At 38.7% G+C, this 20022-nt stretch overlaps 2 protein-coding genes across 3 annotated transcripts in view; one reads left to right on the top strand and one right to left on the bottom strand.

Annotated features, from left to right (window-relative positions):
• Nucleotides 1-20022, bottom strand: part of LOC127047246 (uncharacterized) — a 238034-nt gene that overhangs the window by 33401 nt on the left and 184611 nt on the right. The window lies entirely within an intron of this gene.
• Nucleotides 1-20022, top strand: part of GPM6A (glycoprotein M6A) — a 352026-nt gene that overhangs the window by 173717 nt on the left and 158287 nt on the right. The window lies entirely within an intron of this gene.

Genomic DNA, 20022 nt, shown 5'->3' with positions numbered 1-20022 from the left:
GATGTTGTGGTCATAGGTGATACAAGGCACTCTGTGCTTCCAGGCACAGGATCTTCTGTGAATTCTTTGTTTTTGTGTCACTTGAATTAGCTCGGGGTCTTATGATAAAGCCTTCAGTGATGGATGAGGAGAAAGAAGGAATAATTGATCTTTGTTGTGCAGTAACTAAGTTTCACAGCATGTAATTGGCTCCTTTTTGCTCTTCAAGAAGTCTTCTTTTGATGGCAACTATACTTGTTAATCAAGGCAGCAGCAGCGGCAGTAGAGTGGCCGTCATCAGTTTTTGATTCATAGATCAGAAGAAGAACTTGTAGAGCTTGTAAGTGAGACCAATGAAAGTGCCTGTAGCCACATTTCAATTTGGTCATTTTACATTTATTAGTGTGGCTGTCTTTTTGAGAATTACCATGATAAAATACTAATATGGTGTAGATGGCAGGGGGACAAGACAAATAATTTATTAATAATTTAGAAATTGAAAAAAATATGGACTTATTGATCGTTTGTTAACTGGTTTGAGGCAGGCTGCAGTTGCACTCCTCACTTTGTACCTTGAAAAATTCACTTATATTAATGCAGTGGTTCCCAAACTGCGGTTCGCAAAATGTTACAGGGGATTCTTGGGGAAAAAAAATCTCTAATGGTGTACAGAGTTGTCCCTAGGGACTCTGGGCAGCATGGGGCCAGCAGCCGAGAGCCCCTGGACTTCCAAGAGCTAAGCAGATCAAATCAAGCATATCTATCACACTGAGGAGATTTAAACTTAAAGACTCCTTATAAGAAATGGAAAGGGAGGTGGATATTTTTTGCTGTTTTTTAAATTAAATAGGCAGGTAGTATAGTTTTTTAAAATTATTATGAAGAACAAGCTTAAGCTTTGTTGTAAGGTGAGTTGTTTGCCTCGGCTACTCAAGACCTGAATGCTTGTGTAGGAGGAGCTCTTCAAGCTGGCTTCTTAAATACCTTCGTGCTGTTTCACATATGATACTCCTTGATGAAACATAGGAGTTCAAAGGCTTATTCAAAGTGATACAAGCTATGAAAGAGAGATCTTGGAAGAGTGTAGCCATTTTCATAGTGTAATAAAAATACTGTAATGATTAATAATAAATAGTGCATAATAACCATGTCATAAAAACAAATTTTATAATTCTAAGATGACTGCTTTTATACTCAGGTAAAGGAGAAAATCCCTGGAAATATTAATTTCTAGGAGGGGGTTCTCAGGACTTGACATTTTAGTGGAAGGGGTTCACAAGTTGTTAAAGTTTGGGAGCCACTGTTACTGTATGCTTGTGTGGTATTTGATATTTCAAGATTGGCTCCAAAGTGAGCAATGCATCTGAGACTGTAATCTCAGTTTTTTTGTGTTTAAAGCAAAGTGTTGTTGCTGTTAGTTGAAATAGTGATATTGCAATGGAATAAAAATCAAAGTTTAATAATAGCTTTATTATAGGACCAGCAGGATGGGCTCTGTGTGATTGCCTAATTAACAACAGCGGAATTGTTGTGACTGCAGCTGAATGTGAATTTTGTTTAAGTGAAACAAAATTGAAATCTGTGCCTAAACAGAAGCTTCAAACAAGAAAAAAAAGTTCTTCTTTGCCTTGTGTACAGGAAAATTAAATGTAATTAGTCAAAGCCTTCAAACAGCATAATTGATAAAACAGTTACCTTTTGCGTCTTGCATTTTTTAATTGAGTATGTGTCATCTTTGTTGTTAAAGACTCTTGAGTCAAATTCTGATCTAATTTAAACTGGTGTAAATATTGAGATTTCAATGGAATTCCCCAAGAATATAGTGGTGTGAAGCAGATTATAGTTTGCTCCACTGTGCCTGTTACAATTCATATTGTACCCTTGTTGTTTTTTTCCCACTGGGCAAATATTTCCAAATGCCAACAGAATGCAAAAAATTGCTAGTTTTTTTTTTTTGTTCATGATTTCAGTACAGCATTATAGGACCTCTGATTTTTCAGTTTTAACTGCTAAAACAATTGGGGAAGGAGGGAAGGGAAAGAAAGAGAAAGAAAGGGAGAAAAAGAAATGGGTGTTTATCCAATAAATACCAGAAAAACAACACTTGAAATGGTTACTTCTACCTAAGGGCTTGTCTACATGGAGCAGTAATGCATTCTACAGGGGTGTTATTTCTAAAGCGCACTGATGTGTTGTGCAGTAATTGGTCCATGTTGACCCTGCTGGTGCAAACCAAAGGTTCCTTACCATGCTGTAACGTACTGCTGTTTGATCATTAGGGAACATTACAAAGAGATTACTCGTGACAGTATTATGTGATGAATAATGTATATAATGTCCATTATATAGTATATACAAGTGAGGAGCCCCAAACCCTCTCAGTTTTCCGACATCTACGTAAAATTAATAAACCCTGAAAAAAATTAACAAACCCTGAAAAATGGAAGCTGTAAGCATTAATAATAATACTTCACAAGTAAACATTCCAGTTTAGGCAGCAGAGGGAGTACAAGAGTCTGAAACATTGCTTGATTAGAGCTAAAAAGATTTGCAAATATTTGTGGTTTTTTTTTCCCTTTGTATCCAAATAGGTCCATTTAATCAATGCAGTCAACCTTCACAGGACACTTTCCATCAGATTATAATTTTTAAAGGAACACTGTCAAAATAAAATTAATATATTTAATTTTGGTTCCTGTTACTAGTATCAAATGAGATCATTATAAATGAACACATTTTAATTAATGAATGTACCGGTACTTTTTACCAGTCACGGAATCTTTTCTTTTGCGTATCACTCGTCTAGGGTAATTAAATTACACTGGTCTGTAGACATTATACTTGGTTGTGGACAGATGCTTCCCTTTGTTGCATATGTCATAGGGGAGAAAAATTGAGTAGCAGCACTCAAAAGGACAGAAGTTCATAGGAAGCATGGTGGATGTGGGCAAAACTGGGTGGCAACTCCCCTCTCAACCCAGCTGACTACCATGTTGCAATTTAAACATGATCAGTGCTGGCTAAACTGTTCTGTCTGCTGTGGGGGAATACAGAAAGTAGCACAGAGGCTCACCCTCCACAAGGATTAGGGTTACCTGAGATCCACTGGGTTGTGACCTGATTTTCTCCATTAAATCTTGGGTCCTGTGGGATTCTAAAGCAATCCCCAACGCTGCCTGAGGAGAAAGTAAGTTCCAATATTTGAAGCATAAAATTGTGAGTTAGGGAGATCTTAGTTTAATTTCTGGCTATGCTACAGACTTTCTGTATCATCATTAGCAAGCCCCTTAATATTTGGCTGTTTCTCCACCAGTGAAATAGGGATAATAATACCAATAACACAGTGGCAGTAAAGCATCTTTGGATCCTCGGACAGAAAGTGTAATAAAAGTGTGAAGTATTAATAATTGTAATTTTACGGCTTTGCAAATGCATTCCACCAAGGACAGAATTTGTCATTCACCTCACATTATATTGTAAGCCCTTTTTCCCCTCTTGTTTATTTTTCTGCCCTTGTTCTTAGAGACAAGCACACTCTTAAAGCATTTTCAATTGCTTATATTGTAGGAAATGCTTAAATTAAAACTGTTCACATGTAGGGTTGTCAGGTGTACAGTTTTCAACCGGAATGCCTGGTCGAAAAGGGATCTTGGTGACTCCGGTCAACACTGCTGACTGGGCTGTTAAAAGTTCCGATAAGTGGTGCAGGGGGCCTGTGGCTCTGAGTGGCTCCTGGAAGCTGCGGCATGTCCCTCTTCTGGCTCCTATATGTATAGGCAGCCAGGGGGCTCCACATGCTACCCCGCTCCAAGCACCATCTCCGCAGCTCCCACTGGCCAGGAACTGCGGCCAATGGGAGCTGCAGGGATGGCGCCTGCAGACATGGCACCACGCAGAGCTGCCTGGCCATGCCTCTGCATAGGAGCCAGAGGGGAGACATGCCACTGCTTCTGGGAGCTACTTGAGGTAAGTGCCTCCTGGAGTTTGCACCCCTGATCCCCCTCCTGCACTGCAACCCCCTTCCCCAGCCCTCATCCCTCTCTCACCTTCTGAACTCCTCAATCCCAGCCCAGAGCACCCTCCTGCACCCCAAACCCCTCATCCCTGGTCTCACCCCAGAGCCTACACCTCCCAGCCAGAGCCCTCACTCCCTCTTGCACCCCAATCCCTTGAGCCAGCCTGGTGAAAATGAGCGAGTGAGTGAGGGTGGGGAGAGTGAGAGAGAGAGGGAGGGAGGATAGAGTGAATGGGCGGGCGAGGCCCCGGATAAGGGGCAAGCAGGTGTGTGACTTCAGAGGAGGGGAAGAGTAAGGGTGTTCAGTTTTGTGCAAGTAGAAAGTTGGCAACTCTATTCATATAACTATTTTAAAATACTCAACATTGTCCCTTTAAGGTGTTTCCAGTTTGGGGCCTAAAATATTTGCCTCACTGGAGTAAGGAAAGTCACAATTAAAAGGACCCTTGATACCCTGGCTCCATGACCATGAGACTGTCATAGGATTCAGCTCCAAATGTAGAATTCCCCATCTTTTTTCTTTTGTTTTCCCCATTCCCATTCTGAATCCCTCTGCTCATGCCATTCTCTCTGTGTATTCCATCTCTGTGCCCTCCTTTTTAAAGACAGATTAAAGTTCACCACATGTTAACTAGTGTGGGTTAGAAAATTTTGCAATTTTTTAACCTTTTTCCAGTGATGTCTAATGTTAATAAGTTTTGACAAGTGTTTTAAAGGAAAAAAAGGAGTGAGAGGCTAGGGAGTAGGAGAGACAAAATGAAGGAAAATGGGAAGGAGTGGAAAAATGGGAGAAGGGGAGGAGAAAGAAGAGGAGAGCACAGCAGGTCTGGACACTGGCCCATAAGTCATATTTCTTGGCAAAAGAAATAATTGCTAGGAGGGGTTGACTGAGAGGCTTGTCTTAAGACACAATGTTCTGTGCAAGGTAGTAGCTGAGCTCAGTGGTTAAGCTTTTAACAAAAAGGTATTAATCATCCTTAGGGATTTTCTCTTCCTCAGTGGACTGAACAGGGGTTCTCAACTTTTTTCTTTCTGAGCCTCCTTCCATTCTATAAAAATTCCACATCCCACCTGTGCTACAACAACTATTTTTCTGCACATAAAAGCCAGGGCCCGTGTTAGGAGGTAGCAAGCAGGGCAACTGGGGCCCCCACAAAGCCCAGTTGTTCAGGCTTTGGGTGACAGGGTTTGGGGCCCTGGCCTTCAGCCCCGCGTGGCAGGTCTTCCGCTTTCTGCCCTGCGCCCCAGTGAGTCTAAGGCCAAGCCCTGCTTGGTAGACCCCCTGAAACCTGCTTGGGGCCCCCTAGGGGCCCCCAGACTCCTGGTTGAGAACTGCTGTCCTAGAATATAGAGAAGGAAACAGTTTTACCAACTCCTATTCTATCTCTGTCTTCAGAAAACTGTTTGGGTAAAGTGGTAAGGGGATTTAATAAGTATATCTGTGGGAGACAAAGAAAAAGTCTCTGGGATAGCAGGCATTGCTGATAGGCTGACCAGAGGATTCAGAGAGAGGAGATTGTTTTCAGGAGGTGTAAGCTATTCACTTTTCTTCTTCTTCTTCTTCTTCTTCTCCACAACTAAGCTGAGAATCTGTAATCTAATTAAACTGACGAAAAGTATAAATCTAGATATGATAAACCATTTCTTGTCATAGAACGAGATGGGTATGAGCCATTGGGCAAATTACATATTGTGGTTGGGGAGGTAGGCCCTTTTAAAAAGCAACATAAATAATTTAATGTAAACAAAAATCCTGTTTGCAGTGTTATAATTGTGCCTTCCATGTTCCAGTTGTCTGAATTGTCAGTTGTCCATCCGATCTTAGTCTAGTCCTTCCTCTGAGATCAAAGTTCACATTCTGTTTCCCAGAGGCATTTCAACAGCACTAATCTGAATTAAATTCTGTCTCCATCAGATATTTAAAATAAAACTAAGTTTTGTGTCCCCCCCCACCAAAAAATAGAAATACAGGAAACCAAAGTTGATTAAATTGTAAATATGCCTAATTTAGTATTACAAAAAGTAATGACTAACCTGTCACTGGGCTAATGACTCAAAGTGTGGAACAATATAACTTTAAATGTGTGCTGGACAAAAATCTTGGTCTGATCCAGTGGGAGCAGTGTCTCACCAGCTGTGTGACGGCAAACCCTGTTAGCCAAAAATCACCTCTCCAGACAATCTAATCTAAACAGTACCAATATATATGCACTGCCCAACCACTCTGCCTAACTACTGCAGTAAAAGGAGCTGTGCTGGGGAGGAAGGCAACTTCGCTGAGGTGAGCTTCCAGGATATGCGTGAGGGGGGGTGAGTTCTTTGTGAAGAACTTGCAAACTTCTGATGGAGGAATCCAAATGTATTGAGCCCTGTGAAGCAACATAGTCTGTACATGGCTATGACTGGTTATGCTTTGTCTTAGCAATTCTTGTGTTACTTTCAGTGTTTTAAGTGAAAAAAGGCTCCAAAGGTGATCCTGGCAATTACAGGATGGTAAGCCCAACCTCAGTACCAGGAAAATAGGTTGAAACCACAGTAGAGAACAGAATTATCAGACCCATAGAGGAACACAAAACATTAGGTAAGAGCACAGCCTTTGTAAATGAAAATCATGTCTCACCAATCTATTAGAATTCTTTTGAAGGGGCCAACAAACATGTGGACAAAGATGAGCTAATGAGCATAGTGTACTTGGACTTTCAGAAAGCCTTTTATAATTTCCCTCACTAAAGGTTCTTAAGTAAGCAACCATGGGATAGGAGGGAAAGTCCTCTCAATGATCAGTAACTGGTTAAAAGATAGGAAACCAGAGGTAGGAATTTCACAGTGGATAGAGGTCAGATTTCACAGAGAATAGAGATAAATAGTAGAATCCTCCAAGGATCTGTACTGGGACTAGTGCTATTCAACATATTCATAAATTATCTGGAAAAGGGGGTAAACAGGAGTTGGCAAAATTTGCAGAAAATTACTCAAGAGAGTTAAATCCAAAGCAGAGTGTGAAGAGTTGCAAAGAGATTTCACAGAACTGGATGAGTGGGTAACAAACTGGCAAATACAATTCAAAGTTGATAAATGCAATGTAATACACACTGGGAAACATAATCCCAACTATACATACAACATGAATCACTGTGGCTAGTTCTCTGAAAATACATGCTCAATATGAAGCGGCAGTCAAAAAAGCTAACAGCATATTAGGAACCATTGGAAAAGCGATAGCTAATAAGAAAGAAAAATATCATAATGCAACTATATAAATCTATGGTATGCCCACACTTTGAATACTGCATACAGTTCTGGTTGCCCCATCTCAAAAAAATTATATTGGAAAAAGTACAGAGAAGGGCTTAAAAATAATTAAGGGTATGGAACAGTTTCCACATGAGGAGAGATAAAAAAGACTAGGACTGCTTAGCTTGCAAAAGAGACAGCTGTTGGGCGGGACAATAGAGGTCTATAAAATCATGAATGGGGTGGGGAAAGTGAATAAAGAAGTCTTATTTACCCATCACATAACACAAAATAGTGATCACCCAATGAAATTAATAGGCTGCAGGTTTAAAACAAAAGGAAGTACTTCTTCGCACAACACACAGTCAACCTGTGAAATTCATTGGCAGGGGATGTTGTGAAGACCAAAAATATAACTGGGTTCAAAAAAGAATTAGATGTGTTTATGGTGGTAGGTCCATCAGTGGTTACACTGCTCTACAGCCAAAATGCTTCTGAAATAAATGTAGTCCAACTTTACTAATTCTGGGTCACTGAGAACGAAAATGATGCTTAAAATTGTTGATTGGCTCTAGTTTTCAAGATATGCTATTGGGTCAGTATATACGACCCTTGACTTGGGAATGGCGGAGGATAAGTGAGTTATAAAGGGAAGGGATCTCAATTTAAACCAGAAATGACTAAAATACATCTTTGACTGGCTCTATGAATAAATCTATGACTGGGTTTGGACAGTACTTGCTTTTTAGGCAAAACAATGAATGATCCAATCTGAAGCTGGTATTGCGTCATACATGATATGAATTGCATCAAGTTATTCCTAGAAGTCATGGATGATGCAATCATAATGAAGCTTACATCACTCTGCTGAACAAATTGCCCTATATCAGCTCTAGAAATCATACAGTGTCGTGCTCTCTTATTTGTCAGTGTTTGATTTTGCAAAGGGAAACATTTCTGTTTAGCCAAAGTGAGCAGAGATGCCTCGTACTTGTGTGAACAGTGCAGATAACTTCTGCTATGTTTGTGGTGAAGTGACTTTTGCATCACAAAAGTGCAGTATAACCACTATGGTTAAGAAAGCCTCTCACCTTTACTTTGGCTGCAAAATTGGAGATCAGGACAAGAGGTGGGCCCCACACATATGCTGCAACACTTGTGCAACAAATCTTGGCCAGTGGTTGAACAGGAAAAGGAAATCTATGCCTTTTGCAGTGCCAATGATTTGGAGAGAGCCAACAGATCATGCCAGCAATTGTTACTTCTGCTTGGTGCCTCCAGCTGGGAAAGGTGTGTCAAAGAAGAAAAAGTGGCCTGTGCATTATCCAGACATTCCATCATCAATACGCCCAGTACCCCACGGAGAAGGACTGCCGGTTCCTGATGCACCAGAATCATTCTCACTTGAGTCAGACGAGGAAGAGGAAGAGGATGAAACTTCTGGTCCTGAACCATCAATGTCACAGGACCCACATTTTCTCCCATCCTCCTCCTCTGAACCACACCTCATAACACAAGGTGAACTGAATGACCTTGTCAGGGATTTGGAACTACCCAAGAGTAAGGCAGAGCTGTTGGGCTCCAGACTACAGCAGTGGAATCTCCTGGCAGGCTATCAGAGCAAATGGAGCCCATCAATGCTTGCAGACTATTGCTGGACAGTGACAAGAGATGCTCCATTTAATGAATACAAGAGACAAGCCAAGAAGCGCTGAGTAGACACTGAATAGGACTAAATGATGCACATAATAGTTTTTTGCCTTTTGTTTCATAATAAATTTTATTTATATAACCCTTGTGCTGATTTTTAAAGTGTTATATAAACAGGACAGGTGAAATATTATCATGTAAAGCAACCATAAACACATGAAAAGACCTAGGTTTACAATTTATGATTAAAACTCTACTATCTACACAATATACATAGACATAAAATGTACAAACTTTAATATCTTAGAGACAGTAGCCAATCAGTTGTTTTAATTGTCATATTTGAATTCAGCACATCAAAATACATAATAAATATCACATTTTATCTCTGAAGCAGACGACTTCTCAAAAATTGTAGACCAATGTTATTAGCCAAGATGATCAGAGATACAACCCTGTGCGCTGGGTGTCTATAAACCTCTGACTGTTACGATCTGGGACTGGATGACAGGGGATGGGTCACTCAATATATTGCCTTGTTCTGTTCACTCCTTCTGAAGCTTATGGCACTGGCCAGTATATCGGGCTAGATGTACTATTCGGAAGACCAGTATGGTCATTCTTATGTTCATTAGTCTGATCTCTGGCTTATATGATCCTCTGCTCCTGGTATATTTGCTTCCCTCTCATTCCAGCATAATACGAGTTGGCTGATCCTGAGCATGCTGTGAATGCCATGTAGTTGTACAGGCCTTTGCTTAGTGGGATGAAAGGTAAGACTTGAGTCTTTGGGATGGTGTCCATGCACATGCATAGTGTTCTTCATGAGGTAGTTGACATTTTCTGAAAATGCTATGGAATGTTTTTGCAAACATTTTTCAAAAAATTGGCAAAAATGAATTTTTCAAATTTGAAATTTTGAGAAAAAATGTTTGTGGAATTTCCATTAGTCATTAATTGTCCCCACAAGTGCACTCAGTAGGAGTCTTCTGAGCCATGGAGCTGTTAGTAGTAGTAAAGCCAACTGCATAACGCACCCACAAATTGGACATGTGCATATGACATCTTTAAGTCTGTATGGTTTAGAAATCAAAACAAAGTTATGGCAGTTTAAATTCCTTTCCATTTTCAAGCCACTCCAACTCATTGTGGTGGATTTTCCACTCTGTGACAGATCTGATCGTTCCCTTAAGGGATTGGGGGAGGGTGCCTATCTTCTTCTGTTGCAAACTTAGGTCTGATGGATCTTTTTTAGTTCTGACAGCTTTACTTCTATGAAGTTACTGGGGCACACAGCAATAAACTGGATGGTAGATCTGGTTTGTCTGTGTTCACTGGCGAAAAGAAGAGTTCTTTACAGCTCATAAAGAAGTGTACAACTTTTGTGTTTATTTAAAATCAATTCCTTTTTTTTCTTGCCTTCAGTCATCTATGCATGGGCAGTGCTTCATGGCTTCACTCAGAATGCTGCCTTTGAGGCAGCTTCATGAGTCATCTGCATGAGCTAATGAAGAGCTGTATGTTGTCCTTTCTCTCCTCTCTCCTTTCCACCCCCACTCCTTTAGATTTATTTAACCTCCACTGCTTCAGGGCACTGACATCCCAAAAGTTGCTCCTGAACCCTGTCAATTATTCATTAGTTTGTTCAATACATTTACTCACTACATTGCTTGTTTCAGTTATCTTGCATGCCATTTTATAGTACAGCTATGGTACTACCTCTTTGAATTTTAATCAAACCCGGAATGACTGAAACTTTATGGGTAATTGAGGTTTGCTTATATTCCCTATGTGGGGACACATCTGACTTCTAGATGTAGGGGCCAGCTGCCATACATGTCCTGCATTCTGTGCTTAAAGAAAGAGGTGGAATCCTGGCCCCCCTGAAGTCAGTGGGAGTTCTGCAGTTGACTTCAACTATAGCATGAGCTCAGCAAAACTGGATGGCAAATATGCTGAATCTGATCCATAGATGAAGATGACCTTTTCAAAGATCTCAAATTTTTAATCAAACCCCATTTTATTTAAAGGGTTCAGATATATGTGGATTAAAGATGGTTTGTGGTATAATTCTTTTCAAAAACAGTAAGATGACCATAGATGAAAGTAAAGCTCTAGAAAAATCTGTTCTTAGTTACCCATATGGAGTCCAGTTGAAGTTAGTGATATGTGAATGTGAGAGCAAAATCTGGACCTTTTACCTCATTTTGGTTACTGTACTAGTTGAAAACATTATAAACAGTAGTTTACCCATTTGAAATACCCTGTATTCAAATTTGTCTGCCCCGCTGCTTTCTTGACCTGGAGGCCTTCCTGACCCAAGCATTTATTTTTTCACTGTGTTGATTATCACTGTACTTTGTATTCAGTGCTTCCCATATATATTTTTGATCTAACTTAACTTGCTGTAAATGTGCTGATGATAGAGAACTGTGCTGGAAGCACTGACCATGTAATGCCTAGATTGACTTGCATACATGTTGATTGGCAGTAAAGTGCCACATTGACTACAAGGTTTGGATTTTTATCTGATAAAGCTTTCAGTGACATTTGTGGCAACAGGCCTGTTTCTCCTTTCACGTAGACCAGTGCAAATTTATTGAGTTTGGGGGAGTTATTGTTGATTTGTACCAATGTAAATGAGAGCAGAACCAAGCCCAGTATGTTTTACTATTTTTTCAATATAATATTCTGCTCATACAATCTTTCTCACGGTTTGTTTTCTGTAAAATACTGTGTATGCTGGCAGGCAGGGTCTGATTTGTGTACCTGTTGCCACCATCAGTCACTCCTTCCAGGAACAATACAATTATTATAGCACTAGGCTCAAACCTCATTTTATTTTACACTTCTTTCAAAGTAGTGTATCTTTCTACAGTGTTGTTTCTTTGAAGTAAGATCATCATTAAACTTCCAATATAAACTGGGCAAGTGAACTACATTTTGTTTACTTCAGTAAAAACAACTTTTATTATTAGTGATCCGCACCATCTCGTTACAGATACCCATACACTGCCAAACAATTTTTGTTGTATAAGCTAAAAATACAATGAATTATCAACTGCACTTCAAAATGATCAATTAATTCAGATTGCACAAATCATAATTTGCTATGACACTGATTACCTTTTCCAGACCCAAAGAAGAGCTCTGTGAAGCTGGAAAGCTGGTCTTTTATACCAATAGAAGGTGGTCCAATAAAAGATATTAAGAAACACACCTTGTGTGTCTCATAAATCATAATTTGATAGTTATTCAAAATGTAAAAGCTCAGACAACTTTTTAAGTAAATAATTGCACCAAGTAAGTAATTGCTAAAAAGATAAGTTAGAAAGCCTTGATTGTTTAAGGCAAACTTAAGATGTAGAGGAGGCTTACTTTATGCCTTCATAGAGTTCATAAATCCACCAGTGATGGATCAGAAGCATGTGGTGTTTGGCCCAGATGTTGCATAGACTTAAGCACATGTATAATTTTACTCGTGTGAGTAATCCCATTGATTTCATACAGTTATGCATGTTCTTAAATCTTTGCATAATTAGGGTCTTTGTCTTATTTAACTTGGGCATTTGAGACCTTTTTTTATCATAATATGTAATACATTTATAAAATAAGATATGGATATCATAGGAAAAGTAGGGCTACATTATTCCTAAAGGAATGAAATATGGAACATTCTGGAGCTGCAGTTCTACAGGTTTTCAGATTTTGGACAATTTTCTTAGTGACTTACATAAATTGATCACTATTAGATGATGCTTGTTTTGCCCTGTGGATATACTGGAAACACTGATTTAAATTGGTAAGAAAGTTAATTAACCACTGCTGTTAAATGTTCTTGGAACATCATCATGTTCTATTAAATTCAGTGTAAACTTTGTTTAAAACAATGTAAATATAAAAGTGGATTTCAGCAGTAAAGAGGTTAAACAATATGGAGGCGTTGATGACTGCTCCATAGATAAAGGTGCACCAAAAATTTCTTTTCACCTCACTCCCCCCATTTATTTAAAGTGCCATGACTGAATGGGCATCGACTTGGAACTGACCACTAGGAATTGTCCCTCCAGGTCACGGTTGAGGCACGCTGGTTGGACATCTAGGGAAACTTGACTATTCTGTTCAATATAGTTTTTTTTAAATGTGATTAATTTTATTGAATTTTTTTTAAAGTACAAAACTATAAATGACTTGCCGTTTACAGATTTTTGTGAATAACTCATGCTCCAGTAGAAGTATGCTATTACCCAGTCTTACAGCTCCTCATAGCTACAAGGCCAGACAATACAGAACTAAACAACATAAATATAACACATTAGGGTAGGGATTACAGTAATAGGAAAATATATACATAGGGAAAGGAGGGGACTAGGGCAGAGAATGAAGGGGAGGAGGGATTAGTTGAATGAAAGTCTGGCTCTGTCTGAGCTGTCTCCAAATGTATCTAGAAACAAGATCTGTTTTTTTTAAAAAATCATATTATTGATCTCTATGGCAACAGACTATTCTTGCTTTGACCACTAATTCCTATATAGGTTTTTATATGGCGCTCATCACCATAGTATCTCAGCACCTTCCAATAGTATATTAAGCAATGTGACTAACATCTGTCACAGGTTGCTTGTTCTCTTATCTCCTCCCCAGGAGGAGAAGTGAGAACAGTGGAGTGTCTTGTTTTGATAGGATCTTCCCCCTCCTCCATTATGTGGATAAAGAAAATACTTTAGTCTCTGGGAGTTTTGCTCCAGTACCTTTCAAAGCGTTACATTTCACATTACAAGGAAAAAAAAGATTTACAAAGTTCAAGCCAAGTGCCTTTCCCCTTCGTATTGAACTCTAGATGCTTATATAATTTAATGAAGATTAGACTCTGTCCTTTGCTTCCTCTGCAAAAAGTCCTATAGAGATTGTTTAGCTGCAGCATGTTTTTGGCTGATTAAAAATAAAGAATTGTTGATAATGTATTCAACCCTATCAAATTGAGAGAAAACCAGATAGATAGATAGTTAGAATTTTAATAAAACACGGCTGTAATAAAATTGTAACAAACTACACAAAAATTATAAGACACAGACTGTTACCCCAGTAATTGAGGTTTCTGGAAATTAGCAGACATCAAATCAGTCACCAGAGGGAGACTTTATTGTTCTACAGATCAAATGCAATAAAACAGATTAAAAAGAATAAATAATACTAATAATTGAGTGGTACAGATTTCAACCACATGAAGTTCTCTAGTTCATAACAAACTTGCATGAAAAAAATGAAAATCAGACTTTAATAGGGATATATTTTCCCCAAGGAAACTGCAAATATAAGTACATTAGAATACTTATGGTAATATTTTTTACAGTTTTCTGTTTTATTGTTTGTATATATTTTAATTTGTCTGTAAAGCACCATCTATATTTACAGTATTATAGAAATTACGAAAATATCTCTATTCTTTCTTTTTCTTACTGTATTACCATAAGTTTATAAAATTGCTGAGGGTTGGTACCTTATCATGTGTTCTCTTTTCCTGTGAGGAAACTCACTTCAGAAGGCTAGTGTTTGGCTGGGTCCATTGTGAAGGCCAGGGTACTGTTTGATACTTGTTTAATCATATCATAGCATTAAAGGTGTGTGCAAAGGACCCATGGTGTTATACGTTATATGAAATTTACCATTTGGCTTTAGATTTCTTTTAAGACTAGGTTTATGCTGCTAAACTTAAATTCATTGGACAACATCCTAAATGCAGCAAGCATTCACTGAACAGTGTCTTCCCATTTCCACTATAGTTATATTGGTGTGGCATAAAAATGAACATCTATCTCTAGTCCTTACATGGCTCCCATCACTATAATATCTGAACACCTCACAATCTTGAAGGCCTTTATCCTCACAATGCTTTTGTGAATTGATATTATCCTCATTTGACGGATGGGGAACATATGCACAGCGAGGCTAACGGATTTACTGAAGATCAGGGTGTCTGTGGCAGAGCATGGAGAGAACCTGGGTCTCCCAAGTCCCACGTTAATCCCATAACCTTACTCCTTCCATCATGTCTCACTTCAAGAATGGTTAAAGTGTTAAAATCCATTAGAAACTCAGAAAGCAAGTACAAGAGCAGCTGGCCTTGGCCAATTTCTGGTTTACCGTTGTGCCAGTCTTAAAACACTTAACATATTTGCTTAGTAATATGTGCATACTGAGGTAGAATAAAACAGTGTCTTTAAATTTAGCTGTGACAGGGGGTTTAGATATAGCAGTGCCAGTGAAGAAGGACAGAGCAGCAGGCTGTTGTGCTACACATTGTTGAATGGAGGTAGCAGTCCACTTGCTCAGATAGGATGGGCTGCTTTGGGACTCAGGAGTGAGGGAAATTGTCCTTGTTGCAACAGAATCTGTCTAAAGAGGCTGGGAGGAAAAATTGGGTGATGGAGGATGGCTCAAAGAGTGCTTAGAACTTTTGGTGTAGGGTTCATTAACCTTAATTTTCTGTAAAAAACATTAGTAAAGTGCTTTGAACTGCTTGGATGAAAATGGCTATATAACTGCAGAGTAACGTTTACTACTTCCTCACTGTGTCCACAGACACAAACTTAACTCATTTTTTTTCAAATAATTACATTTTGTTCATTCATCTTTCTCTTCCTGTATGCCTTCCAGAGAATTGGATGCTGAAACACATTAATTGAAGGTGTCTAGCAACATATAAATGCATCTGTTCAGTTACAAGATGCATAGTCAGGCTTTGGGTTGGAAAATACAAAAGCCCTTGAATCTATTGATCAAGTATTGGCATCTGTATGGCGTTTGGCTGATGTCATAAACAGATGGTTAAGGGTTAATGTCCCTTTTACCTGTAAAGGGTTAAGAAGCTCAGTGAACTTGGCTGACACCTGACCAGAGGACCAATAGGGGGACAAGATACTTTCAAATCTTGGTGGAGGGAAGTCTTTGTTTGTGCTTTTTGTTTTGTTCATTGTTCGTTCTTGGGACTAAAAGGGACCAGATGTACACCCAGGCTCTCCAAATCTTTCTGAATCAGTCTTTCATGTGTCAAAATTGTAAGTAATAGCCAGGCAAGGCGGATTAGTCTTATGTTTGTTTTCTCAACTTGTAAATATTTCTTTTGCTAGAAGGATTTTTACCTCTGTTTTCTGTAACTCTGAACCTGAGGCTAGAGGGGGTTTCCTCTGGGCTATATAAATCTAAGTACCCTGTAAAGCATTTTCTATCCTGATTTTACAGAGATAATTTTTACCTTTTCTTTCTTTAATTAAAAGCTTTCTTTTTAAGAACCTGATTGATTTTTCCTTGTTTTAAGATCCAAGGGGATTGGGTCTGAACTCACCAGGGATTGGTGGGGGGAAAAGAGTAGGGATGGTTAATTTCTCCTTGTTTTAAGATCCAAGGGGTTTGGATCTGTGTTCCCCAGGGAAGGTTTGGGGGGAACAGAAAGTGTGCCAGACACTAAATTCTGGCTGGTGGCAGCATTACCAGATCTAAACTAGTAATTAAGCTTAGAAGTGTTCATGCAGGTCCCCACTTTTTGTACTCTAAAGTTCAAATTGGGGAAAGAAACCTTGACAGCTGACCTCGCAGTTGAGATGGATTTCATATATGGGTTGTTCTTTCTTTAATTTTTTTAGCATGCCATAGATGGGAATTGTTTTAATTCTTTGATAGATTGACAATTTTTAAAATACCTGTATATTGAATTTTTTGGTTATGAAAAACCCAAATGCTTGCATGCACTAATACTGCCCTTAAAGAGAGAAATCAGGCTATTCAGTCATATGCGTTAAGTGTTCCTAAATAGGTTGACTGGGTTTGAGATACCTTACACCATAAATTATCAAATACCATCTCTGTTCCAGACTAACCTTTCAGGAGTTGTTAGCAGAATGGAGTTATTTATACATGAGAGTCCTTGATTGTTCTTTATTCCCCAAGAAAAAGTCCTGTACTCTGAAAGCATTTTATATATACATGCATATGCTAAGTGGTAACAATAGTTTTACTATATATGCAGACCAATGTTCATCTAACTGCAAGTGGCTAAAATACTAGTATGGAGCACAGTGATCATTGTACACAGATTTCAGCAACATGGAAACAGCCTGTGGCAGAGCATAAAAACCAGAAGCAGGTTGAGTTGATTGCATACTGTATGAGAACTGCCTCCTCACATTCTGTTCATGTTAATGGTCCTGATGCTTCTGATGCCCAAAAGATCCCTGCCTCCACATAGGCTGCTGTTGATGCTATGTGGCTGTGGGTCTAGCTACTACAGGTTTGCCCATGTTAGGAATAATATCATTAAAACTTTTTTCAATACCGTTCTCAAGATAAGGTCACAGTTACTACAGCCCTTTCTGCTTGAACAATTTATAAAAATATTAACAAAGTTAAGTTCTGTTCGTGCTTGGCTGCTCAACTGTGTTAACTGAAATGTTGCAAAACAAAGTATTTATAAACACTGTCCTATCTTGGTGAAAATGTAGTATAGGTGGAGGCAAAATATGCTAAGTCAAAGACAAGAGTGACACAAGGGATCTTAATATATCATGACAAGAAATATTCATTGCCATCCCCAGAAGACAGAACTACAGGTTTCAGAAAGTCATTAGCTAAATTGTAGTCTCTGTATGACATGAAGATCTCCGAGTGAGATTGTTTGCGTAAAGGCATGAGTAGCACAAGACTAAAATTAACAATTTGGGATGGCTCAGAAAGAAACATGAAAACACACTAACAACTAACACACTGCAACTGCACAGCAGGGTTACTTTGCATTGACTAGCATCACTGTTTGTTTGGGGGCTAGAGCGAGAATGGTTGGAAGAGAAGACATTTAATAAGTGTTGAAAGAATATATTTTTACATGTAATACAGTGAAGAAATTATTCATGAACAGTTCTTCCTTTTGGAAAGATTATCCCTGTAATGTTTCCAGGGTCAGTATCTGAATAAATTATATACTGAATAAATAGATGCAGCAATGAAATATGTTATACACCTGATATTTTTGGAATTTGTCCAGGTTTTGTCCTTTGGCACTGGCATTAATTATTCTTTGAGTCCTCTCCTTTTCTCCCCATCTGGATTCACCCCCTTTTGTGTTGCTGTAGCTGAGTCACTGTTTATGAGCCAAGTACCATGTTAAATTCTCATTTCCTGTGACTTACATGAAAAAGGCACTTTATATGATTTTCCCAGTTATTTCATGTATAAATTCACCTATAACTGGATTTATGTAACTGCACAAAACAAAACAAATACCCTCTTCTTGGCTTATGCTGCATGAATTTGAATATTTTTAGTCAATAAATATTTTACATATAATATATTTGCCATTTAAAATATCTACTTTAATTAAAATATCTTATTTTTTGAAACGTTTCCCTTTCCTTTTAAACCTTGGATTTACTAAATGTTTTCTTCCATGCTTTTACTCAAAGCTTAAATGAGTAAGCTCTTGAATGAGTAACCCTGTTCATTTGTGTGTCTCATAAATATATAGACTAGGCTGTGCCTGAAATGCACAGCCCTGAATAGTGGGCAATATGGAGCTTTACCGCTCTAGGCAGAGCCTGGGGAGGAATTGTTGGCTTGATCCTGCCAGTTTTCCCTTTGATTTCAGTGTGGAAAAGATCATACACTTTGTCTCCAGCAGGAACTCTTTATTGCACAGGGTGTAGTGTGGAGTGGCTAAAGGGCTATGCATGTCTGCCCTAAAGAGGTGGTTAGTTCCTATAGGGGCCAAGGAGGAAACAGCACATGTGCTTCTCCTTGGATCTTGCTTAGGGAGTGCAAAGAATAGAATGGTTCCTTGCTTGCTCTTGCCCTTTCTTATGCAGTGTCTGGAGAAAATCTTCCCCTTGCTAGTTACATTTTAAAAGGACTGCAGTCCAGCTGCTAAGCAGATTATTTCTGTTCAGGGTTTGTTTTTTTTAACAACAGATTAGTGACTGAAACTGTAACTGCATCTTGTTTGCATCCATATTGTTGCAAATGCATCTTCCACATCTAAAACCCTGCACTTCCATATGCAAATTGCATGTGCAGATAAGGCAACATGGCTATCTCGGAACAGTTTGTATGGCCAAACATAATTTATTCATGCAGATTCAAATTTTTGACAGAACTATGTTTTCTGAGCACAAAATTGCAAAATTCTGAGCACAAATTTAGAAAGTATGTTTGAAAATCTGGCCCCAGCTGTTGGGTGTCCAGACATTATATTGGCAAAGAACAAATGGTTGTCAACAAGGTTTACAGAGGAGAATGGGTTGACTGGTTATGCCTTCATTTTTATGCATAATTTTTTAACGTCTGTCTTCATTTCTAACACACATGCAGAAAGTTCTGTTCTTGTTTTATTGTCATTTTTTTCATGTGATTTTCCATCATTGGAGATACTTTTTGAATTGTCTGCTTGCTGTGAGCCAGTCTTGGCAGGGGAATAGTTTTGTTCAGTGTCCCCTCTCCTGCATAGTAATTAATATACATGTTGGTCAATATTTTTTAAAAGGCTTTTGGGTGCTTGAGTTGAATTACAGGGTGCTGAGCACCTGCTTTTGGTAAAATGGGCCTTTGTGAGGTGTCATATTTGGGGCCCAGTAACCAAGGCAATCCAAATAACTAGTCACTTTTGAAAATGTTAGCCGTTATTTTAATTACTTTCATAGCACTGCCAACATGCTCAGAGATACAGAACCCAGGAGAGAGACACCCTGCCCTGAGGTTGTTCTAATCCAGTAAAACAAAGTTCCCAATATCCCCCAATTTTTCCTGTTTTCTCTGGCTAAGGGTTGTAATTCTTTGTATTTGTTTTAGGGCTGGTCAATAGTATTTAAAAAAAAATTCAGGACTTTGCTACAGCTGTAGCTTTATATTTTGGGTGTGTGTGTGTGTGTATATATATATAAATATCTCACCCACTGAGATTTAAAAAAAATTACTAGTTATGGATATTATGCCAGAAGCCTCACACTGTGAAGATTATTGCCTAATGAAGGTCACTTTTTCACCGCATGTGGAATAATTTTCTCTGTAAACTAAATCTAGTGATCACAATTGGAAAGGAAACATTTGCCAACAGTTATCAGACAATTCGGTATCTAAAATGCTATAGTAAGCTCATTATG

Source organism: Gopherus flavomarginatus, chromosome 3, assembly GCF_025201925.1.
Source record: "Gopherus flavomarginatus isolate rGopFla2 chromosome 3, rGopFla2.mat.asm, whole genome shotgun sequence".
NCBI lineage: Eukaryota > Metazoa > Chordata > Testudines > Testudinidae > Gopherus > Gopherus flavomarginatus.
This window is presented reverse-complemented; position numbering and strand designations above follow the sequence as displayed.